This window comes from Oreochromis aureus, linkage group 3 (assembly GCF_013358895.1).
Source record: "Oreochromis aureus strain Israel breed Guangdong linkage group 3, ZZ_aureus, whole genome shotgun sequence".
NCBI lineage: Eukaryota > Metazoa > Chordata > Actinopteri > Cichliformes > Cichlidae > Oreochromis > Oreochromis aureus.
Genome location: NC_052944.1, coordinates 118,132,541 through 118,155,948, shown reverse-complemented (window position 1 = coordinate 118,155,948; position 23,408 = coordinate 118,132,541). Strand labels below are relative to the sequence as shown.

The 23,408-nt window shown below is 39.4% G+C and overlaps 3 long non-coding RNA genes across 5 annotated transcripts; all 3 read right to left on the bottom strand.

Moving 5' to 3' along the window:
* Positions 1-2,680: 2,680 nt before the first annotated feature.
* On the bottom strand, positions 2,681-3,835 carry LOC120437950. Its single transcript, XR_005611522.1, has 3 exons — positions 3,385-3,835; positions 3,180-3,270; positions 2,681-2,800 (listed from the first exon to the last, which is right to left on the bottom strand). It is a non-coding gene; the product is annotated as an uncharacterized LOC120437950 (long non-coding RNA).
* A 7,202-nt stretch (positions 3,836-11,037) lies between these two features.
* LOC120437954 lies at positions 11,038-15,977 on the bottom strand. Of its 2 annotated transcripts, none has more exons than XR_005611528.1 (4): positions 15,946-15,977; positions 13,465-13,533; positions 13,049-13,129; positions 11,038-12,026 (listed from the first exon to the last, which is right to left on the bottom strand). It is a non-coding gene; the product is annotated as an uncharacterized LOC120437954 (long non-coding RNA). The 2 variants fall into 2 exon arrangements; XR_005611527.1 differs by having other exon boundaries at positions 13,465-13,536; positions 15,946-15,973.
* Positions 15,967-17,101, bottom strand: LOC120437957. 2 transcript variants are annotated; one of them, XR_005611531.1, is made up of 4 exons: positions 16,860-17,101; positions 16,651-16,686; positions 16,224-16,355; positions 15,967-16,014 (listed from the first exon to the last, which is right to left on the bottom strand). It is a non-coding gene; the product is annotated as an uncharacterized LOC120437957 (long non-coding RNA). The 2 variants fall into 2 exon arrangements; XR_005611532.1 differs by having other exon boundaries at positions 15,981-16,017.
* Positions 17,102-23,408: the final 6,307 nt, after the last annotated feature.

The following is a 23,408-nucleotide window of genomic DNA, read 5'->3' as shown; positions in this document are numbered from 1 at the left end:
TCATTGATCAGTTTCATGATTGACGTTTCAACACGCGAGAGAATGACAGGGAGGCTTCGTAACGACAGAATAAATCATAATGTTTTTTCTGAATGTGGGACGATTCCGCTTGTACGGCACGGCAACTCTATGAACTAACCCTAATGAATAAAATAAAGTCCAACGTCAGTAACTTAGTGCGCACACAGCTGTATATAAACTCCCGTGGCAGTACGATTGTAAAAGGTCAACGAAAATAAATTACACCTAAACTCGGTTTATATCTGACCCAAATAGAGTGCAGTTCATAACTTCTTACCTGAAATTCAGTTCACCTCACGCTCCTGCCTTCGGTTTCCAGCATCATCAGCCCATATAAACGAAAAATAAGTCCAGCTAAAACACATACTGTAGGCGAGCGACCGGGTGCTGACACGAGTTTCACCCGCCTCAATATAAGCCAAGCCTGGGTGCTTTTTTTCACGAAGGGTCGCTAGCGGCACTAGCTAACTATGCTAGCGGCGCTAGCTAGCTAGCCGCTATCAGCAACACATAAGAGAACTGCTGCTAAATAAACTACACCTAAACTCGGTTTATATCTGACCCAAATAGAGTGCAGGTCATAACTTCTTACCTGAAATTCAGTTCACCTCACGCTCCTGCCTTCGCTTTCCCTGATCCACGATTGACCTCCGTGTTAGCAAACACCGGTCGATCGGCGGTCGCGGCATGTCCTTTCTGTCATACACCGTGGATAGCTGCCCACTGTTGTAGCTCTGCATTATAGCACCACCAAACAACTCAGTTATTTTTTCCACATCCAGCTGTAACTCCGATTCTGTGCGAGCATTTGCGAGAGACCGGGAGGTGAAAGGAGAGAGAGTCCCCTCGCTGTGCATTTGCAGCCAAGTGTGGCAGCTAGCTAGGTAGCCGGCTAGCTGTCAGGCAGGACCGAGGTCGTCAGAGCACTGTCGCTAATATGATAAAACAAGCAGATATTTGAAGTGACCTACATTCTCGCCTGAAAATATCTTAAAAGTTTATTTTGTGACCTAGAAACACTAATAAAAGACATATAAAACGAAGTGGTGGCCGCCATTGTTTAACTCGGCAGAGGTGTGCTATGAATTGTGGGATATGGAGTTTTCCACCAAGCATAGAAGCCATTGTGTTTACCGTAGTATTCAATGGTTCGCGCAACCTTAAAACCTCCAATGGTTCCTGAAAGCAGCGAGGCTGTGCGCGCCATTGATATTGTCATCATTACGGTATCCAAATAAGGGTAGACAGGCTGTACCACTCCCGGCATACCACTAGAGAGAGCCAACACACCACAAATGAAGTTTGAAATTTGTTTCAATGGGACCAAAAGATGGCGCCCACACACCACAAATGAAGTCTGTTTATTTGGCGCCAAAAGATGAATTGGCCTAAATTTGCACTAAAATATTAATATTTAAAAACTATAAAAGTCATAAACACCAAAAGTCATGACATAATAGTCCAGCTCCAGCCGCACAAAATGATCTAACATATGTAACCCTAATGTCAAAACTGTTCGGCAGAGGAGCGCGGGAAAATTTTCACTAAAATATTAATATTTAAAAAACTATAATAGTCATAAACACCAAAAGTCATAGCACACCATTCCAGATCCAGCCGCACAAAATGAGGTAACATATATGAAGCTTGTCTCAAAACTGCGGGTCGAGATACGCTGCAAAATTTCAGGCGGAAAAAGGAAAATAATAACTAGAAAGGGAAAATTTCAGAAGAAATTTTAAGTGTGCCTATGCTACTGCCAATGAGTGTAGTTTGCCTTTAATGTGGTTCAATTAGTGCCGGTTGCCATTTATAACACTAGAGGGAGCAAGATGCAACATGAGCATAGTTTGCTTTTTATACCACAAGAAGGAGGGAAATGGAATGCTGATTTTCAACTTAAAGCAAAGTAAGCTGTATTGTGATCTCTGTTATATGCGGCATACAGAGATGAGAGAAAGATGCTCCAGTTACATGATTACAAAATAAGTTAATAGATATAAAAGAAAATAAATTATGCTTTAGTGTCAGGTGTTCAAGAGAAGTTACAATTTAGATTTTACAGTTTTGAGTCGTTTAAAGTGGTAGAAAAAGATGTCCATTAAGCGGTATTCAATTTGTATTTCAAAGGTATTTTAATGTCAAGGGAAAATACCACATATGAAATTTCCGTTGTGGGACTAATAAATGTATCATGTTATTCAAACAATATTTTGTACAGATACCATTTACAATAATGTATGACATTTAAACATGATATTTAGATTGTGGTAAATAGCAAAGCAATATAAAATAAAAAAGGAAAAGGAAACCATTCAAGTAACTTTATATTATGAACTGAAGAGTAAGGCAAAAGTATAAATGAAAAGCATACAAGCATTAATGTATATAGATAAACCCAACAATCATATGACCCCCTATGAGCAAGCACTTTGGCGACAGTGGGAAGGAAAAACTCCCTTTTGACAGGAAGAAACCTCCGGCAGAACCAGGCTCAGGGAGGGCGGCCATCTGCCGCGACCGGTTGGGGTGAGATGTAAACAAATCCAAAACTGTCCACAGAGCTACAGGGGCACACTGGGATCGCAACAGCAGCCATAGAGGGAAACAGATTAGGATGTTCTTCCCAGTACTGAAGTGGGTCGGCTTTTTTCTTATGTGTGTGCGTTTTTCTCTGAGAGGTAGGTCTCCACTTTATTTTCTGTTGATGAGGCACTCACGGATACTTCTGGATAAGGGACATTTGGAAGCAAGTGGTTGGCTGACTTTGCGAAAACAGCTAGAAACAGATAAAAGGAAAACACAATTTAAAACAATAAAACAAGAGACATCACAAAGCGCAGTTCTTCAGTTAGCAAACTGGCAAGTAATGAAGTTCTAAAAAAATAATTGGGAAAACAAATCTAACTTTAGAACTAAATGACCCAAAACTATATTAAAAAGGTAGTAAAAAAGAAATTGGCTTAATACTGGTGTCTTCTGATGAGGTAAGTCGCCATGTGAGGTAAAAACCACACATGGCTGTAATTTGGTGGCCTGTATACAGTTCCAATCCAAGCATGTAGTTGGTTTAAATGGGTTTAATACTGGTGTCTTTTGATCACTTGACTGTATATATAAACCTGTTGAACAAAAGGTGCATTTTAATTTCACTATACCTGCCCATCCTTGTAGCTGGTCTCTACTAGCGTGGCACAGTTTCAAGATCAGTGTAGGGCTTCTCCACTGCCTTCACTGGACAGAACACATCTGAGGAGTTATGAATGGATGGATGACTTAATGAATGGATGAGATTATAGTTTGTTTCAAAGAATATCAATAAATGTTAGAATATAAAGTAAGAAACAAAAAAATACAAATGACCTGTTATGGCAGGGATCCCATCGCGTGCAGTCTCTCTGTTCACGTTTCTGGTCAGCTCTTCAATGGATGACAGCACATCAGCAGTCTTATCTATCAGTTCCCACTGGTGAGCTGTCCTTGTTGGTGGTAGAGTGTGTTCAGAAAAACTCCCTTTTAACAGGAAGAAACCTCCGGCAGAACCAGGCTTAGAGAGGTGCAGCCATCTGCCGTGAGCGGTTGGGTGAGATGTAAACAAATCCAAAACTGTCCACAGAGCTACAGGGGGCACACTGGGATCGCAACAGCAGCCATAGAGGGAAACAGATTAGGATGTTCTTCCCAGTACTGAAGTGGGTCGGCTTTTCTTATGTGTGCGTTTTTCTCTGAGAGGTAGGTCTCCACTTTAGTTTCTGTTTATGAGGCACTCACGGATACTTCTGGATAAGGGTCATTTGGAAGCAAGTGGTTGGCTGACTTTATGAAAACAGCTAGAAACAGATAAAAGGAAAACACAATTTAAAACAATAAAACAAGAGACATCACAAAGCGCAGCTCTTCAGTTAGCTTAAATGGCAAGTAATGAAGTTCTAAAAATAATTGGAAAAACAAATCTAACTTTAGAACTAAATGACCCAAAACTATATTAAAAAGGTAGTAAAAAAAAGAAATTGGCTTAATACTGGTGTCTTTGGATGGGGTAAGTTGCTATGTGAGGTAAAAACCACACGTGGCTGTAATTTGGTGGCCTGTATACAGTTCCAATCCAAGCATGTAGTTGGTTTAAATGGGTTTAATACTGGTGTCTTTTGATCACTTGACTGTATATATAAACCTGTTGAACCAAAAGGTGCATTTTAATTTCACTATACCTGCCCATCCTTGTAGCGGTCTCTACTAGCGTGGCACAGTTTCAAGATCAGTGTAGGGCTTCTCCACTGCCTTCACTGGACAGAACACATCTGAGGAGTTATGAATGGATGACTTAATGAATGGATGAGATTATAGTTTGTTTCAAACAATATCAATATCAAATGTTACAATATAAAGTAAGAAACAAAATACAATTACCTGTTATGGCAGGGATCCCATCAGGTGCAGTTGCAGTCTCTCTGTTCACGTTTCTGGTCAGCTCTTCAATGGATGAGAGCAGTCTTATGTATCAGCTCCCACTGGTGAGCTGTCCTTGTTGGTGGTAGAGTGTGCTCAGTTGCAAAGACACTAAGATCACTTGGCAAGTCCATATCCCTCACAACCTTGCAGTCATTTTGTGTTAGTGAATTACACAATAAATGGGGTTGTGATAACTGTGATATGTATTCAGAACACCTGATTGGAGGCAGGCGTATGGCTGTGATATGTAAAGGTGATCAATCAATGTGTGTTTTTCGGTAGTTGCAGCAGTAATAAGTTGTGCATATCCTCTTGACTGAAGCAGTTCTTGGATGGGTTTTTTTCCTCTGCTCATAAGGTCCTCATTGAAATCTCCACAAACAATAATTGGTTGGCAATTCATCATTTCCAATGAGTCCAAAAGACATTGCATTTGTGGTAAAAACCTCACGTGGCTGTAATTTGGTGGCCTGTATACAGTTGCTATCAAAGCTGTGACTGGCGATTCAACCTTGATAACAACAAATTCAAGGTCAGTCACATTTTGCAGGTATTTTCGAGACTCTGCTATAAGAACTGTTTTGTAGTACATTGCAACTCCACCGCCATTTACCTTTGCCATGTCTGTATGGTTTGTGTAAGAGACGTGTCTGTTGCGTGTGGCCATGTTGTACTGTTCCAGCTGGAAGCGGGGAGAAACTGATGATCCAGACAAGTGAGTTTCTGTTATGCATAAAACATCAGCAAGGCTGAGTTCATGGTGGCATCTCATGTCCTCCATGTGAGTTGGGAGACCTTGTGCATTGTGATGGATAATTGTCAATGTGGGGACTGTGGGAACAACTGATTTTAAGAATTGCAACAGTGGTCTTGCATTCTCAAATGATGCACGTCTCATATATTTTTGAGTGCATCTGTGATGGCAGGATCAGCATAGATTTTCCTTTCATCAAAGTCTGTGATGTACAGTCCTTTAAGTGAGGTTGTGCGGCTGAGTGCGACATAGGCCATTCCAGGCTCAAAACACGCTTCAAACATACTACTGCTGACTCCATTGTCATGCCTTGTACTTTGTGAGCTGTACATGCAAAGGCCAACTTCATTGGAAATTGCCTGCGAAGAACTCCTTTTTACTTGTAGATTCTTCACATTTCTCAATATATACCAGGTTGTCTGAGGATCCTTGTATTTTTCTGAAATTTTGCCCAGAATTTTGATTGTCCAGCGTAAGTCCAATGAGATTCACAGTTTTTGGTCCATCCTGTGTGGTTGTCACAATGTTCGTGATTGTTCCAAATGTCCCATTAACAAGCCCATCTTCAACATCCAAATTTCTAATAATCATAACACGCACTCCAGGTGCAGCTTGTATGTTATCAGGTAAATCTCTTTTGTTGCCTTTCATCATATCTGCCAGGAGGACCATCTCACCCGTCCGTGGGTCTTTCTCTGTAGTCTTCGGCCTGAATATTTATGATATCAGAATGAAGAGCAGTTACAGTTGCTGAATTGTGTTTGTCGACCTCTTTGTTTGTAGCATAAATGTGTAATACATTAGATGGACAGTCTTTTATGTCATGGATAGCCTGTGTGAGCAAGGCTTTATCATTGGCTTCAAGAGAATCTGTTTTTGCTTCACTCTTATCCTGTTCAGAACTTCAGCAAAAGAATGATCATCTTTCTGTCGCATGATTTCTGTCAGGTTGACCATGTGGAAATAGTCTTTCCAGAGATCAAAGACATTGTCCTCGTACACACAGAGTGGTTTGGCTTTTCCAAGGGGTGGCAGCTGGTAAAAGTCTCCTACTGCAAGGATAGACATCCCACCAAAAGGCTTCTTGTTTCCTTTGATCTGCTGAAGTCTCCAGTGGATGTAGGCAAAAGGTCTTTAGAAACCATAGATATCTCATCAATGACCAGAATCTCTGCATTTGAAAGTGAAGCTCTCACTTCATCCAGTGCATTGCCCAGTCCCTGATACGGCGGTTTTAAAGATTTTGGCAGCTTTAGCAGAGAGTGCAGTGTTTTCCCAGATATGTTAAAAGCTGCAGTGCCAGTAAATGCAGTCAGCAGTACTGCAGGGTAGGACATGTCTGCTTGGTCACGGAATCTGGGGAGTTGGTGCAAAATCTTTGTTGCCTCCTCATATATGCACTTGATAACATGTGATTTTCCACAGCCAGCTCCTCCAGAGACGAAATAAAAGAACTGCTCAGGACAGTGACCCCACACAAGTTTGAAACACCATTCACGCACTGCGTAGAATATGGATGCTTGGGTTTCATTCAGACTTTGGTACATTTTTCTGACAAAGTCTGGGCTCAGCTTTGGTGCTATGATTGCTGGCATGGCTCCACTGCTGCTACCACTGACTTGGTAGTCTGGAACAATGTCCATTTCATTTTCGTCAGTGTCATGTCTGGATTGTCGTTGGGCCACACACTCTAAACGATCTACTTCAACCTCAGGTGCAAAGGTGTTCCATGCATTGATAAGTGGGCCTTGTTGTTCAATCTGTTCCAATGCCCTTTCCATTGTTTTGCCATGGCTTTCATAACGCTTTTTGTTAAAGGTAACAATTGGCCGTACTGCAAAACCATGTTTTTTCGTCCACTTTTGTAGAACTGTTCGGATGTGGGGTGTTCTGTGTTTTCAGGTCATCATTTGATCGATGTGGAAAATAAAGTTTTAGTAGTCTGCTATAAAACTTTTCTGGTTGTTTCTTTTCTGAGAAGCGAGGATATCTGATTATTGCAGGTTTCCTCTTGTTCTCTTTTGAATATAACCCATGTTATTCAAAAGAGGGATGGCATTTTTTGACTCTGTTTGACGACTGTAGAGAATCCTGTACTCTGAAGCAAATTCAGCCAAACACATTCTTTCAAACTCAGGTGTTCTGGGTCTGTTTGCATATTTTTCTGGCAATCCAGACATCCACACATTTTCATCATCTGGTGCCATGCTTTGCAACCTGCTCATCGGGAGACTCATTTTCAGGGCATCATCATCAGTCTGTATGAACACCACACTGCGTGAACACTTTTTAGTGGCAGGCTGCACGTCCTTGCCACGGATTCCTGGGCACTGACTTCTCTGTGTTTAGCATATGCCTGCATTATCTGTTTCATTTCATCTCTTTCATTGACATTGGACGTTTTTACCTCCTGGATGACTCCATTAAGAAATTGTGTCATCTCAAATTCGGGTTTAGAGACATAAGACATTATGTACATCAGGCAGCTGTAGTCATCAATGACATATTGGATGTCCATGTTGGCATTCCAGGCCCTCAGCAGATCTGCATTGTATGCATTCACCCAGCAGTCATTAGGTTCACGCTTTAAGAGGATGACATGGCCATTGCTTAAATTGAAGGCACAATCCAAGTATTGTTCATAAGTTAATTTGCATTTGTGAAGCAGCTCAGACAAGTCTTCAAACGAGGAATTTGGGTCACAGAGCAAATCTCTCAATGGCTGGAGTTTTTCTTTGGCCTCTTTCTGTTTTTTTGCGAGAGCCATTCGTCTGTTTTTTTGCTTTTGTTTTTCATTTGTGCCTTTCTCCTTACTTGTGCTATGCTGCTTATCATTGTGATCGTCGTCATCATCTGGGCTTGGGAAAGTGATCATTGTGTGGTCTACGGGTAGTTTGGGGAACCCAAACCTACATGACACATTACCTTTTTTACAAGATCTGGAGTGATTTCTGCTGTGGACTTGAACCTCAGACACAATTTTGTGAAGTTCAGGATCGGCATTTTGGTCAGGCATCTTGCATGTTATGTACTTGTCAATAAATTTGTACACGTGGTCTTCAAGGTCGCTTCCAAATTTAGGTGCATCTTTGACCCAAACCAGCAAATGGATATAAGGGCTACCTCTGGCCTGAAACTCCACTCGATAAAAGTAATCTTCTACTTCACCGATGGGCTGTGCTGGGGACAGGATCAGTGTTGTCATTAGTGCATCGACTCTTTTCTCAAACAATCGCATCACAGTCACAGGGTTGCTTCGGAGAATTTCACACTTTGTGTTCCAGTCAAGTTGTGAAAAATCCACTTGTTCACCTTGTTGAGTTTTATGACCTCAACAACCTCAGGCCATCTCATTTCAGCAGCTGAAAATGTCAGGAAAAAGTTGGCTTTCCTAACTGTCTGACCATAGCATGCAGATCTTTCAGTGCCTTTTCCCAATAGGCTGGAGTACCTCTCAGAGGTTTCATGAAGCGTGTTGCATCTTTGTTATTTATCAGTCTCTCCACTTCGTCTTTATTTTGAAGCATTCTGTTACAAATTCTACGTCCATCCTTTGTGATTGCCTTACCTTTGCGCAATTGGATGGACATGCTGTTTGTAGCCATGTGTTTCTGTTACAAACTGTGCAAAGAATAGGTAGCTTTGGTCAGTTGCAAAGCGTGTATCTGCAGAGAACAGCCGTGTATTAAAATACATGCTTGGGGACAGTTTGACTTGTCTGGCTTCATCTAATGTGTTCTGTCCAGTTGGGAACTGCACAGGAAAGGCCATGGCTTCAAGTTTAGGAATAGAGAAGAAACCAACAGGTCTATTTCCTTGGGCGGGTGCAATGCTAAATATTCCTTCACCATATGATAAAATGTCCTGTGCTATATCTGGTGGTTGCATACAGGTGTCTAGAACAAGACCAGGGCGAAGTTCTTCCTTTTCTTTCTCCGTATCTTGTAAGGGCTCTCCATTTGACTGTTCAGGCTCCAATAGTTCGTTTACATCATGACATGGTTCAAGTATTCCAGCTGTTGTTTCCTCAGTGGTTCTTCTTTCTGGTACAATTTGGTTGTCGAAGTTTCTGGGCAGTGCATCTTGAATATCTGTATCAGCAGTGTCATGTTCCGTCTCGATTATCTGATTATTTGTGGGATCAGCAAAAGTTGCGTCATCATCAATAGATACATCTTTGTATTCTGAATGCATCTCTTTTAGCTTTGATAAGCCTGCTAACACATTCTTCATGTTCACAGTGTAGAAGTGTTGGTATCCTTTGAATCTGATGTGTCTTTTCAGTTGTACTTGCAGGAGCTGGGCTTCATTGCTAGGTCTGGGAAGACAGTTTACTGTGGTTTCCACGTCTGACGGTACACAAACAACAGCCCCATGTACGGCTCTTTGCTGTCCTTTTGGTAATGCAATGATTTTGGCAAACGGGAGAATTTTAGCAATCAGTTGTCGTTCTAGTACATTTAATTGACTCAGTTCATTTGGGATGGGTGCTAGTGCTAAATTGTTTGCCACTGCGATGGAAGAGATCTTTCCTCGTTGTAGGTGGCTGTCACAGTTGTAGCAAATCCACTCTTGCATTCTTTGTTTTGGAAAGGTACAATTAGCTGTACATTCACTATCACAAACATGGACAAATTTTCCTGTCAAGCAGGTGTCAACAATGTGACTATTTTTAACATACTTTGATCTTTTGCAGTGTTTTACTTGATTAGGAAACAGAGTTCTGTGGCACACTGTACAGACATGGGTGGGTCCTAACTTAATTGTTTCACGGAAAGCTAATGTGGCTGCTTGCATCACACTATTCACTACAAGCTGGGGCTGTGCTTCAGATTGTGGACCCTGCTGGAATTGTGTTACTAGTCGTCTGTATTTCTTCTTTATTCTCTGCGCACACAACTTTTTATAAATGGCAAAAGATGCAGTGGTAGCCATTTTGTGTCTCTGGTACTCTGCACAGCGCTGTATATGGTGCAGTCTGAATTGTGAGTCATTATGATACCTGGCATGAATTGATTTTTTTTGTTTGTGCCTGTATTTTGGATCCGATGCATATTTTGTTCTTATGTATGCCCTCTTCCTTTCTCTGACATCATCCTCTCTGTATTTCTGGCTCATGTATTTTTTTTGTCTGCTTTGAAAGTCAGCATCCGTGTTGTACCTTTGGACCAGATATTGCTTCTGTCTGCTTTGAAAGTCAGCATCCGTGTTGTACCTTTGGACCAGATATTGCTTCTGTCTGCTTTGAAAGTCAGCATCCGTGTTGTACCTTTGGACCAGATATTGCTTCTGTCTGCTTTGAAAGTCAGCATCCGTGTTGTACCTTTGGACCAGATATTGCTTCTGTCTGCTTTGAAAGTCAGCATCCGTGTTGTATCTTCGAACACATATTGTTTCTGTCTGGTTCAAAGCTGGCATCTGTGGTATATCTTCTGATAATGTAGTCTCTCTTTTTTTGTTGAAAATGAGGATCATTTTGGTATCTCTTCACATTGTGGGCTTTTATCTTCTCTTGAATATGAGGATTTGCATAATAATCTTTGGCTGATAACAGTTTTTGTTTATGGCGATGACAGTTTTGAGCATATTGAGTTTTCACAGCCTGTAATTTTTTCATTCGAAATTCAGGAAAGCAGGCATATCGTTCCTTTTCGTGTCTTCTTTTGTTTATCTTCTTTGCCAAGTCTTCAGATGAAGATTTTTCCTTAGCTTTTACATGCTGCTTGTGACTTTTTTGAGCTTGACGAGTAGCTTTCCCACGTCGTCGTTTATTTAATCTGCACACATTTCTTGCTTTTTGGGAGGGTTTATCTATGACTTTATCTCTTTCATTATTGAGTTCAAGATTTTCTTGTTGTTCTGTTTGGATGTTGCTTGTTGGATCAACAGATGTTTCAAGTTGATGTCCACAAATTTGATTTGAAGCCATTTTGTCTTGTTGCGGGTTTAAAGCACTTTCTAACATTGTCATGTAGGTTTGGGCTGATTCTGGTTGAGGCACTTGCACAGTGGGATTTGTGATTTGTGGTTCATCATTTTGTGGTGATGTAGCTGTTGCTCCTGGTGTTGCTTGAGTTGACTGTGCAGGCTGTTCGTTGTGAGTGCTGACTCTTTTGAAAGAAACAGGCACAAACTCATATCTTGCATACCTGCCTTGATTTTGAAAAAGGTTATGCAGGTGGGTGATCAGGTCATTCACATGAGTGAAAGTGAGCATGACTGCTGTTCCATTTGGCTGGGGTAAACCTGCTGCACTTCTTGAATGTGAATCAAATAATCCATACCTCCCAGATTTGTCACGGAAAACTGCAATGCACTGAGGTGAGACCATGAGCAAAGCATAGCTCACATCTGTTGACAGACATACAAGGCGACTAGCAAGAGGCAACCACCACTCTTTTCTTTGATAAGTTTTGTCTGCTGCTTTCAGGTATCCATACCTTATGTCGTCCATTTTCACACTGTAGACATTTATGTCAGCATGAACTTTTTTGGGCAGTTCCTCTATGGTCAGATGATTTTGTGTATAACGCCTCTCCTGCTGAAGATTTGTTTTAATCCAACAGTAGAGTGCATCTCCCTGTTCAAGCACCTTATCAAGTCGGGCTGTGTTGAACTGGTGTTCCTCATTAAGGTAGGCCAGGAATGTGAGGGCATTGCATGTGCACTGATGATTTCGAGAGAATTCTGTGTACCTTTCATCACTTTGACAATGAGTTGCACTGACACGCCAGAAGTGCTGAACTGCGTTGCTCTGTAGCTCCTCTGTCAGTAGTTCTTCATTTGTGTTGTGGAAAGGCTGATCAAGGAATGGTAAAGGTGACACATGTTATTGTTTAGTATTTAATGATATGTTTCCTCAACGGTTAAATGCATATGTAACTCTTGGTACAATGATGTAAGACATTTTTAAGTGGCAAGAGTTGTATAAATTTAGATTTTCTTGTAAAGTAAAAACATTTTTTTTTTTTAACTATGGTAAAATAATCAAACAATGTTCAAGCCAAATTATATCACTCCTCAATCATATTACAGCATAATCTAAAGATACACAGCATCAGATAAGCCAGAAAGACAGTGACAGGAACAGTGAGAGAGAGCAGAGGTGGGAAGTAAAAATGACAAATATTTTAGATATCTGTAATTTGCTTTAGAGCTGTTTTTTTAATGACCTTTTACAAAGGTCATACCTGTACCTTCTGCTCCTCATATTTTTAAAGCAGTTAATTTCTTTCAGTATAACACATTATTTTAGGTTGATGCGGGCCTTCAGACATCAACTAAATTGCAGCCTAAATACAAATATATGAAAGGAAATCCTGTTTACGTATTATTCGTAAGAGGATTTCAGATGCTCTTAAATTAGATGTAATTCAATCACTGATTTCAGATTAAACCAGATGGTTCTGTACATGTGCCATAAAAACACGTTTCATAGTTGTGTTACGTTTTGTAAAGAAATGACACAAAATTCAGTTACAGGTTAAATGTGATTGAAACAGAACACACTGACATTCATCTTGAGAAAAGATGAGTGTCACAAAATGTTTGTATTTATTTGCACTGCTTTTCACTGTGGATGTCAATTTATCTGAAGCTTTAAGTATAAAATGGTATAAAAGTTTTCAGAATAATAGATATAGAAATAGCTAAACAGACAGACAGCTGTTGAGATGTCTGCATTTTAGGAGTCTGATGAAAGAAACTGACAAATGTACATGTTTAGTCTAACATTTTAGTATATTTAGTACGAGTTAGCAAGCACACTTAAGGTGAAAGACTAAATATCAACCCGGTGATTATACATAGGGTTAGGCTTACCTTTTTAGGTGGAGAATTTGATGCCGTGTGGAAATCATCGGTTGCCCAGACTCGTTTTGCTGGTGGACGAGTTTCTGAACTCTGATAATACAGTTAATCAAAATTAGAAAACCTACTAACAGATTTGAAATAGAGTGTAACACTGGATACTTTAAAGAAAACATGAAACAGTAGCGATTACTAAACGTACTAAGCAATAAAAAAAAAAAAAAAAAAATTCCAGCTATTTGCATAACTACTAAGAAATTTGAAAGTGAGTGTAAGTTTAAAAACTTTAAACAAAACTAACAGAAGCAAGACAACAAAATTCTTACTGTTTACATAAGGCAAACATGTAACCATATGTCTTTAACATTTAATGGTAATGTAACTGTCCACTATAAATCCTTAATGGAGGAATACCGTTTTAAATTTACCTTGCTGCCTGGAGGACATAAGGAGGTGGGTCTATTCTGCGTTTCCAAGGACAAGCTGGCTGGTGCTGTCTGCTAACCCAGGCAAAAAAGAATATAATGTTAAGACATTAAGTGACCTGACACTTTAATTTCACTTTACAATGCAATGCATGAACTGTTATGCCAGTTGGGTAACATTACAAGATAGAAATGGTCAACTGTATGGGTAAGTGTTATAAAAAAATATATTGTATGTGCTCAATACCACATCAGAATTACCTGTTCAGAGCTATTAAAAACAAAAAAAAAAAAAAAAAAAAAAAAAAACAAAACCCCTTTGTCATATTTTCTTTTGTTTTGGATAGAAATTAGACAAAATTGAGTTAGCAAACATGCTTTAAGTGAAAGACTACATATCAACTGTGGTTATAGACACCAAAGATCAGATATATACAGACTGGTTATACAGGGAGTGCAGAATTATTAGGCAAATGAGTATTTTGTCCACATCATCCTCTTCATGCATGTTGTCTTACTCCAAGCTGTATAGGCTCGAAAGCCTACTACCAATTAAGCATATTAGGTGATGTGCATCTCTGTAATGAGAAGGGGTGTGGTCTAATGACATCAACACCCTATATCAGGTGTGCATAATTATTAGGCAACTTCCTTTCCTTTGGCAAAATGGGTCAAAAGAAGGACTTGACAGGCTCAGAAAAGTCAAAAATAGTGAGATATCTTGCAGAGGGATGCAGCAGTCTTAAAATTGCAAAGCTTCTGAAGCGTGATCATCGAACAATCAAGCGTTTCATTCAAAATAGTCAACAGGGTCGCAAGAAGCGTGTGGAAAACCAAGGCGCAAAATAACTGCCCATGAACTGAGAAAAGTCAAGCGTGCAGCTGCCAAGATGCCACTTGCCACCAGTTTGGCCATATTTCAGAGCTGCAACATCACTGAGTGCCCAAAAGCACAAGGTGTGCAATACTCAGAGACATGGCCAAGGTAAGAAAGGCTGAAAGACGACCACCACTGAACAAGACACACAAGCTGAAACGTCAAGACTGGGCCAAGAAATATCTCAAGACTGATTTTTCTAAGGTTTTATGGACTGATGAAATGAGAGTGAGTCTTGATGGGCCAGATGGATGGGCCCGTGGCTGGATTGGTAAAGGGCAGAGAGCTCCAGTCCGACTCAGACGCCAGCAAGGTGGAGGTGGAGTACTGGTTTGGGCTGGTATCATCAAACATGAGCTTGTGGGGCCTTTTCGGGTTGAGGATGGAGTCAAGCTCAACTCCCAGTCTGACTGCCAGTTTCTGGAAGACACCACCTTCAAGCAGTGGTACAGGAAGAAGTCTGCATCCTTCAAGAAAAACATGATTTTCATGCAGGACAATGCTCCATCACACGCGTCCAAGTACTCCACAGCGTGGCTGGCAAGAAAGGGTATAAAGAAGAAAAACTAATGACATGGCCTCCTTGTTCACCTGATCTGAACCCCATTGAGAACCTGTGGTCCATCATCAAATGTGAGATTTACAAGGAGGGAAAACAGTACACCTCTCTGAACAGTGTCTGGGAGGCTGTGGTTGCTGCTGCACGCAATGTTGATGGTGAACAGATCAAAACACTGACAGAATCCATGGATGGCAGGCTTTTGAGTGTCCTTGCAAAGAAAGGTGGCTATATTGGTCGCCGATTTGTTTTTGTTTTGTTTTTGAATGTCAGAAATGTATATTTGTGAATGTGGAGATGTTATATTGGTTTCACTGGTAAAATAAATAATTGAAATGGGTATATATTTGTTTTTGTTAAGTTGCCTAATAATTATGCACAGTAATAGTCACCTGCACACACAGATATCCCCTAAAATAGCTAAAACTAAAAACAACTTCCAAAACATTCAGCTTTGATATTAATGAGTTTTTTGGGTTCATTGAGAACATGGTTGTTGTTCAATAATAAAATTATTCCTCAAAAATACAACTTGCCTAATAATTCTGCACTCCCTGTACACATGGGTGGTAGGGCTGCTCAATGAATCTACTTTTAATCAAAATTACGATCTGGGCTTTCAACGATCATTAAAAAGGAGTCGAGAGAATGAGTCGATTATTAGCACCTCCCTCGTGCTTTTCTCTCGCGCTGCTCCATGTGGCAAATCGAGCGCACCTCTCTGCGTTTCGAACACACGTCACAACAATTAAGAGGAGCTAACAGAGGGAAGCTCGGAAAGCTAAGCAGAAGTTATTTGGAGAGGAGCGTGACTGCCGTTGGTTGAAAAGAGGTAAAAAAAAAACCAAAAAACAAAAACAAATTATTTTATGACAATCTTTAAAGCCATTATTCAATATATTTTTATTGTTAAATAAATATTGTCAAATAATGGAGATCTAGATTTCAGTGAAAATAATCGTGATTATCATTTTTGCCATAATCGAGCAGCCCTATGGGTGGGCATACCTTGTAATTTCTTAATAGAGGAATATTTTTTGATATTTACCTTGGTACCTGGGGAACATAAGGAGGTGGGTCCATCCTGTGTTTCCAAAGATAACCCGGCTGGTGCCGTCTGCTAACCCAGGAAAAAGGGTATAGAAGACATTAAGTGACCTGACACATTCATTTCATTTAAATGTTCTGTATACCATGCACTGTTATGCCAGTTGTGTGACATTATAACAAAAAAATCCTAAACTGCATGGGTAAGTGTTCTTAACCGTCTCAAACGTGTTTTGAAAACTGTTCAACTGTCTGTGATCACTACCATATCCTCATTACCTGGTCAGATGGAAAACTACTGACTGCCTCATCTTGGTTGTGGCCAGAGAGCACTGGGACAGCAGGATCGACCAGGTCAAGTGGTTTCCAGCGCTTCTTTTGTGCCTGGGATCTTTTATTTTTTCTCGGCATCTGGTAGAATGTCAACATAAAAACAGAATATTAATTATTGGCATTTCAAGCAATTTGTTATTTTAACCCTCTGATACATTGACAGACAAGATGACTACAAGAAAAAAAAAAAAAATCTCTTTTCTTTAAATAGACATATTGATAGTGTCACTACCGGTCTTAAGGCTTTGTTAAGTTCCATAACAGTTTGTATATTGTAATTGAGAAAGTGATTACCTTGAAAGTTGGGAGGCAGATTTGTTGACCACGACAGTTACTTCGCTTTTTGGTGTACAGTAATTGGGAAAGTAATTACCTTGCAAAGCTGGGAGGCAGTGTTGTTGCTGAGACGCTGGTCGAATGCCAGCAGCAAGCAAACCCAGATGTTCACAGTCCTACTTAACACCTCAAACTTTTCAAACAAATCTTACAAGAACATTTGGCAAAGTGATTGGCTTGCAAACTTAGGAGACAGTCTTGTTGCCCACAACAGTTTTGTTATAGAGTAATTGGAAAATTGGGTACCTTGCAAGGCTGACAGGCAGTCTCGTTGCTGGGAGGCGGTCTTGTTGCTGGGGCTCTGGCAGAATGCCAGCAGCAAGCAGACCCAGATGTTCACAGTCCTACTTAACACCTTAAACTTTGCAAACAAATCTCACAGAACAATTAGCAAACTGATTGGCTTGTAACACTGAAATGTAGCCTTGTACTGTCTGGTTTAAATTTCCTACTGAGAGACAAAGAGGAACTTTACTGTTTGGAAGGGAGTAAAACACTGTACCATCTAATCTTAAAAGTTTTAATTACAAACAACAGCTCTGGAATAAAATGACATCCAGCGCTAAACACACCTATTTTTTCTAAATATCAGCTGAACACATACATAGAAAATATAAGGGGGGGGGGCACTTACCTTGGCTGAATCAAGAGTTGAGGTATTAAAGGGTGCTGTAGTTAACGCCTTATAAAGACAGACAAAGAAAGGTGTGAAACGCGACTACAACGCATCTTAAAAGTTTTAATTACAAACGATACCACTGGAATAAAATCAGTCATTTTGTAGATATCAGCGTCAAGACACAGAAAATACCTCTAAAAGTAAATCACTTTCAAAATCAATTTCAAACCGGGAGACGCTTAATATCCGCTAACTAGCCAGCAACAAAACCACGAGACAAAGAGAGGTGTGAAACCCGACTACAATGAAGCCATTTTTTGAGAGTCGCATCTTAAAAGTTTCAATTACAAACGATACCACTGGAATAAAATCACAGTCATTTTGTAGATATCAGCGTCAAGACACAGAAAAGCACTTTTAAAGGTCAATTTCAAAACCGGAAGAGGGACAGAAACGCTTGGCTTAGCTGACTATCCGCTAACTGGCTTTAGCATCGTGCCGAACGTGCCGAAACAAAGAAATCGATAAAGAAACACACACAAAAAAAAAAATCACTTTCAAAGCTAAATTTCAAACCAGAGACAGAGACACGCTTACCTTGTCATAGTAAATCACTTTCAAAATCAATTTCAAACCGGGAGACGCTTAATATCCGCTAACTAGCCAGCAACAAAACCACGAGACAAAGAGGTGTGAAACCCGACTACAATGAAGCCATTTTTTGACAGTCGCATCTTAAAAGTTTCAATTACAAACGATACCACTGGAATAAAATCACAGTCATTTTGTAGATATCAGCGTCAAGACACAGAAAATACCTCTAAAAGTAAATCACTTTCAAAATCAATTTCAAACCGGGAGACGCTTAATATCCGCTAACTAGCCAGCAACAAAACCACGAGACAAAGAGAGGTGTGAAACCCGACTACAATGAAGCCATTTTTTGAGAGTCGCATCTTAAAAGTTTCAATTACAAACGATACCACTGGAATAAAATCACAGTCATTTTGTAGATATCAGCGTCAAGACACAGAAAAGCACTTTTAAAGGTCAATTTCAAAACCGGAAGAGGGACAGAAACGCTTGGCTTAGCTGACTATCCGCTAACTGGCTTTAGCATCGTGCGAGCGTGCGAAACAAAGAAATCGATAAAGAAACACACAAAAAAAAAATCACTTTCAAAGCTAAATTTCAAACCAGAGACAGAGATACGCTTACCTTGTCATAGTAAATCACTTTCAAAATCAATTTCAAACCGGAGACGCTTAATATCCGCTAACTAGCCAGCAACAAAACCACGAGACAAAGAGAGGTGTGAAACCCGACTACAATGAAGCCATTTTTGAGAGTCGCATCTTAAAAGTTTCAATTACAAACGATACCACTGGAATAAAATCACAGTCATTTTGTAGATATCAGCGTCAAGACACAGAAAATACCTCTAAAAGTAAATCACTTTCAAAATCAATTTCAAACCGGAGACGCTTAATATCCGCTAACTAGCCAGCAACAAAACCACGAGACAAAGAGAGGTGTGAAACCCGACTACAATGAAGCCATTTTTGAGAGTCGCATCTTAAAAGTTTCAATTACAAAACGATACCACTGGAATAAAATCACAGTCATTTTGTAGATATCAGCGTCAAGACACAGAAAAGCACTTTTAAAGGTCAATTTCAAAACCGGAAGAGGGACAGAAACGCTTGGCTTAGCTGACTATCCGCTAACTGGCTTTAGCATCGTGCCGAACGTGCCGAAACAAAGAAATCGATAAAGAAACACACAAAAAAAAAAATCACTTTCAAAGCTAAATTTCAAACCAGAGACAGAGATACGCTTACCTTGTCATAGTAAATCACTTTCAAAATCAATTTCAAACCGGGAGACGCTTAATATCCGCTAACTAGCCAGCAACAAAACCACGAGACAAAGAGAGGTGTGAAACCCGACTACAATGAAGCCATTTTTTGAGAGTCGCATCTTAAAAGTTTCAATTACAAACGATACCACTGGAATAAAATCACAGTCATTTTGTAGATATCAGCGTCAAGACACAGAAAAGCACTTTTAAAGGTCAATTGCAAAACCGGAAGAGGGACAGAAACGCTAAACTGGCTTTAGCATCGTGCCGAACGTGCCGAAACAAAGAAATCGATAAAGAAACACACAAAAAAAAATCACTTTCAAAGCTAAATTTCAAACCACAGACAGAGAGATACACTTACCTTGTAAAAGCTTACGGTGTGTCTTAGTAAACACTTCAGAAAATCACTGTAAGTTCAAGTCCAAAGCGGAGGAGGGGGGAAAGACGCGTTACCGGTGAAGCGATAGCCACGCTGTCTCAGAAAATCATGTCTACGGTCAATTTCAAAGCGGAGGAGGGGTGTCGTCATTGCGTAGTGTCGTCATACGCTACCATGCTAGCGGCGCTAGCTAGCTAGCCGGCTATCAGCAACACGTAAGAGCACGGTCGCTAATATGGGATGTCTTGATAAAACGAGCAGATATTTGAAGTTTACACACCTACATTCTCGCCTGAAAATATCTTAAAAGTTGATTTTGTGACCTAGAAACACTAATAAAAGACATAAAACGAAGTGGTGGCCGCCATTGTTTACTCTGCAGAGGTGTGCTATGAATTGTGGGATATGGAGTTTTCGCCCAAGCATAGATCTTTTCACCTGTACTACTCCGGCTATACCACTAGAGAGAGCCAACACACCACAAATGAAGTCTGTTTCTATGGGGCCAAAAGTAGAATCTTTCTCAGGAACCTAGAAATTGGCCCAAATTTGCACTAAAATCAAAATATTTCAAAAACTATAAAAGTCATAAACACCAAAAGTCATACCATACTAGCCCAGCTCCAGCCGCACAAAATGATGTAACATATGTAACCCTATTGTCAAAACTGTTTGGCAGAGGAGCGCGGGAAAATTTTCACTAAAATATTAATATTTAAAAAACTATAATAGTCATAAACACCAAAAGTCATAGCACACCATTCCAGATCCAGCCGCACGAAATGAGGTAACATATATGAAGCTTGTCTGAAAACTGCGGGGCGAGATTCGCTGCAAAATTTCAGGCGGAAACTGAAGAATAACTAGAAAAATTTGCATTTCCTGCGAAAATGCAGTGTGGATGCTGTAATGCTGAAGCTGTCTGCTGAAACTAGCAGAAAAAGCTGAAAAGTTTCAGAAATTGTAAAAACTTTGCAGAAGCAAAGGAACTTTGCTAAAATGTAGTAACTTAGCAGAACTGCAATATCTTAGAGGAAACATAATACTTGGCAGAAATACAATAGCATAGCAGAACTTAGCAGAAATATTGTAACTTACCAGAAACACGATAACTTCTCAAAAATACAAGAATTTAGGAGAAATAGTATAAGATAACAGAAAGAATATATTTAGCCAAACATTCTTAAACATTACAGAAATACTATGATTTAGAAAAACAGTACAACATAGCAGAAATGCTGCGATTTACCAGAGACACTGTAATTTACTATTAATATTGAATTTTAAAAAAAAAAATACTATGTTTTAGCACAAATACTGTAATTTGACAGAAATACTATCATTCGGCAGAAATACTATGTTTCAGCAGAAATACTCTGGTTTAGCACAAATATTATAACATAGCAGTAATACAATTATATAGCAGAAATGGTATATTTAGAAAGAAAAATATAATATAGTAGAAATACTATGATTTAGCAGAAATACTGTAATCAGCACATATACTGTAACATGACAGAAATTCCTCCACTTAGTAGTAATACTGTAACATAAAACAAATGTTATGATTTGGCACAAAAACCATAATTTGGCAAAATACTATGATTTAGCAGAAATACTATGATTGAGCAGAAGTACTAAGATGTAGTAAAAGTACTTTGATTTAACAGAAATACAATTATGGAGGAGTAATACTTTAAAATGGGAGAAATATTGATACACACACACATACACAGAGCCTAAAGGGAACAGTATTTGTGCCATGGAGTGTTAACAAGAATCTGAGGTCCATATTACAAAAGCTGCTAAAATCATAAAAGTTTGCAGAATTGTAATAAATGATGAATATGAATTAGTGGTCTGTGATAGTGTATTAATTTGTAGGGAAAAAAAACATGTTGCCCAAGGTGTAATTGAACCCACGACCTTTGGGTTGCAGACCTGTGTCATTACCAACTGCGCCACTGGGAAAGAGAGCGGCGCCTGGAAAACAGGGTGATGAGCAGTCAGAATTAGATTGCGGTGAGAGGCGAAAAACGCTGTTTTTTGGAGTTACAAAACGTCGTGTAACTCAAAAACTAGGTGGACTAGAAGCATAATTCTTGTACTGGGTGAATCAGCGTACTTTCGTGTACTTTGACTGTGATTTGCATTGCTCTTTGTACATCTGTCGCTGAGATATGACGAGAGAAGAAAGGGCAGACCTCAGATATGATTGGCTGGCTGGGAAGCCGTGCAGGCCCTGATATGTAAATTTTATATGTATCAGTCCTCACAGAGGATTAGCTGCCTGGGGACCTGGCAGAAATATATACAAATAGTATGATTAAGCATAAATACTACATTTAGTAGAAATACTATGTTTTAGCACAAATACTATAAAATGGCAGAAATACTATAATTAAGCAGAAATACTATATTTGGCAGAAACACTATATTTAGTACAAATCTTATGAACTAGCAGAAATAGTATGATTTAGCAGAAATGCTGTATTTAGCACAAATACTGAAAAGCAGCAGAAATGCTATGACTTAGCACAACAGTAATAACTTATAGAAAAATTGGAAAAGCAAAATGGACAGCTGGAAAAATACTGAACATGCTAAGGGTCCCTCAAATCTAATTGTTAACTGAAAAAAAAGAAAATCAGCAAAAAAAGTATAACAGTCACACAATCACAAATATGGGCACATATTGAAACACACATGCACAGAGAGACACACACAGGACCAAATTCTCCCAACCAGTCTAAATATATTGAATTTAAGTGGTATAATAAGATGCTCCCATCAAAAGGCTCTCTCTCTCTCTCTCTCTCTCTCTCTCACACACACACACACACACACACACACACACACACAGAGCCTAAAGGGAACAGTATTTGTGCCATGGAGTGTTAATAAGAATATGAGGTCCATATTACAAAAGCTGCTAAAATCATAAAAGGTTGCAGAATTGTAATAAATGATGAATATGAATTAGTGGTCTGTGATAGTGTATTAATTTGTAGGGAAAAAACACATGTTGCCCAAGGTGTAATTGAACCCACGACCTTTGGGTTGCAGACCTGTGTCATTACCAACTGCGCCACTGGGAAAGAGAGCGAGCGCCTGGAAAACAGGGTGATGAGCAGTCAGAATCAGATTGCGGTGAGAGGCGAAAAACGCTGTTTTTAGCAGTTACAAAACGTCGTGTAACTCAAAAACTAGGTGGACTAGAAGCATAATTCTTGTACTGGGTGAATCAGCGGACTTTCGTGTACTTTGACTGTGATTTGCATTGCTCTTTGTACATCTGTCGCTGAGATATGACGAGAGAAGAAAGGGCAGACCCCAGATATGATTGGCTGGCTGGGAAGCCGTGCAGGCCCTGATATGTATTTGTATGTATCAGTCCTCACAGAGGATTAGCTGCCTGGGGACCTGGCAGAAATATATAGAAATAGTATGATTAAGCATAAATACTACATTTTTAGAAAAACTATATTAAGCACAAATCCTATAAAAAGCAGAAATACTATATTAAGCAATATAAATATCCTCTAAAAATCCTATAAAAAGCAGTAAAACTGCACTATGATTTGGTAGAAAAACCCAAATTAATCAAAAATACTAAATTTGGCAGAAATAGCAGAAACACTATATTTAACACAAATCTTATGAAATAGCAGAAAGAGTATGATTTAGCAGAAATGCTGTATTTAGCACAAATCTCATAAAATAGCAGACATAGTATGATTTTGCAGAAATGCTGTATTTAGCACAAATTCTGAAAAGCAGCAGAAATGCTATGACTCAACACAATAGTAATAACTTAAATAGAAAAATTGGAAAAGCAAAGTGGACAGCTGAAAGAATCCTGAACATGCTAAGGGTCCCTCAAATGTAATTGTTAAATGAAAAAAATCAGCAAAAAAAAGTATAACAGTGACA